Here is a 2,500-nt window from a genome sequence, read left to right as displayed (position 1 = left end):
ACAAATATACAAACAAACCCCCAATGAAAACAAGGTGGTATCAGAATCTCAAGTTGGTGAAATTCTGTTGCTGTGCAACAACTGTCACTGTGGAATGATATTGGTACAGTAATAGCAGGTGACAAAAATCTAGTGTTAATGAACTGGCGCCACCGGTGATTTCCGGCAATGGGCAATTTAATTTATAGAAATGTTTTAAAGCTGTGTTAATGAGAAATGTCGCCAAACAGGATTGTAGAACTGATTTTGACAGATGAACCTGTGTTAATTGTGTTAGCTCATTAAACTTTATTGGCATGACTGAAGATACAGTATAACATACTGCACTCATATCCTCTCCTCACAGTCCTGTACGTCAGGAAAGGGATGTAGAGCATATAGTATCTGACACGATATGACCACTTTCATGTACTTATCTTATCAGAAACTCAATCTCCATTTTCAAGGACTTTTTGTACTCAAGGTAGTGAGCAGAAAAGCGTATTAATAAAGCCTATGCAACACAGAGCAACGTCCCATAAAGCAATATAGTGGAACAGTATACACTGCCTATATAAAGGTGATGTAACATCACTGGAAAGACCTGAATAGACTCTCCAGTCTGATAGGTGACCTCGAGGAGATCATTTTAACCAGGCTGACGTACAGTAAAGGAGTCTTCAAGGTGAGGTCCATGATTCCGGTCCCATACGCTTCCTGTCAGATTCAAAGAAATTGCCCGTCACTGTCTCGAAGCTGTCAAAACAATATCTGATGTTTTTACAGAGTCCTCCTGGTCAAGGCATAAACACACAGACATGCCATTTAATTGGCTGTGGAGCGCAAATAGTAACAGTCTTTCTCAAAAGAATACAAAAAAATAATAATAATAATTAAATAAAAATACAAATGACAGACTGAATCTTAAACCAAGAACTCTCTAATGCATTCTCAGGCACATCAGTCATGGAGTTCCATTTAATGTTTTTGGAGCAAATAGTCTTTTTCTTATAAGGCAAGACAATTTAGCTCAAGGGCAGGTCTAACAGAACAAAATCCTAAACCTAATTGCACTCACACAAGAAGACAAACAATGACTCAATGACGCGTGACATTATTGTCGGACCATGTATTGCATTGACAAAATCCTTCAGCTGTCTCACACACACACACACACACACACACACACACATACTCTTACGGCCACCGTGAGCTGACGGCGCCAATCCGTCTTTGCACGAGTCATTTTCTTATTCATAAATTCAGCGCTGTCTTCCCCCTCCCGCCTGCCCGCCCTCAGGATTCACCATCGTCCCGTAAAGTCCCGCCGAGCCTCCCTTAGCGCTAACTGATTGGTCATATTTAGAGTCCGTCATTAATCAGGCTTGTAAGAAGATGACCCACGCCACAGGAAGTGCCTTCCTGGGGGCTTCACAACACTTATGCAATACCCCCTCTCTCCCTCTCCCTCTCTCTCTCTATCACTCTCTCTCTCTCTCTCTCTCTCTCTCTCTCTCTCTCTCTCTCTCTCTCTCTCTCTCTCTCTCTCTATCTCTCTCTCCATCCCTCTTTGCCCCTGCTGTGGCTCGGTGAGCTATTAATTACCGCCACCCAGTTGGAGAGCTGGGTCGGTAGATAAATGAGTGGAGAGAAAAGGAGTTCTGTCTATTCTTACCCACCTCACTGCTTTCTCTCTGCCTTCTCGTTGGGGCTCTTTACAGGAAGTTAATGACTCTCCAGACTTTCTTTGTGTTTCTTGTATTTTGCCACTTTCATAGTGTTCCTTCTTTCATTTGCTTCTTCTCCTCCTCCTCCATGATCTCCCTCTTCTTCTTCTTCTTTGTCTTCTTCTTTTCCTTTCTTTTTCCATCTTATTCTTACTCCTACTTTTCTTTTCTTCTTCTTTTTCTTCCTACGTCTTCTTCCTCCTCCTCCTCTTCTTCTCATCATCCTCTCTCTCCCTTCTTCTTCTTCCTCCCACTTTTTCTTCTTCTTCTCCTCCTCCCCCTCCCCTTCTTCTTCTTCTTCTTATTCTTCTTCCTCCTCCTACTTATTCTTCTTCTCCTCCTCCCCCTCCCTTCTTCTTCTTCTTCTTCTTATTCTTCTTCCTCCTACTTATTCTTCTTCTCCTCCTCCTCCTCTCCCTTCTTCTTCTTCTTCTCTTCTTCTTCTTCTTCTTCGTCCTTCTACTTTTTCTTCTTGTCATCTTCCTCCCCGTTCTCCTCCTCCAGTTCCCCTCTCCACCCTGGCTCCACTCCATCCTTACCTCCTCTCCTCTTCCTCCCTCCTCTTCCTCCTCCTCCTCCTCCTCCTCCTCCATAATATATCCGTAGTGTATGGTCGGCATGCTACGTCGTTAACCCCTCTTTGGGGCCCCCGAGCATCGGACGCTCTTCCCTCGCTCGTCCGTGTAAAAGGGGGGAGTAAATCTTCCATGAGCTCTTCAATAATTCAGTCGTTTTTTCTCTCTCCCCCCTCTATCTATCTCCTTGCAGAAAAACCCACACCACAGGTCCCTCCA

General features: G+C 44.0%; 1 protein-coding gene across 1 annotated transcript in view; it reads left to right on the top strand.

Moving 5' to 3' along the window:
• cfap58 (cilia and flagella associated protein 58) overlaps window positions 1-2,500 on the top strand; it is a 99,386-nt gene that overhangs the window by 73,540 nt on the left and 23,346 nt on the right. The window lies entirely within an intron of this gene.

Source organism: Sardina pilchardus, chromosome 1 (genome assembly GCF_963854185.1).
Source record: "Sardina pilchardus chromosome 1, fSarPil1.1, whole genome shotgun sequence".
Lineage (NCBI taxonomy): Eukaryota > Metazoa > Chordata > Actinopteri > Clupeiformes > Clupeidae > Sardina > Sardina pilchardus.
Note: the sequence above shows the minus strand (reverse complement) of the source record. Positions and strands in the feature narration are given on the sequence as shown.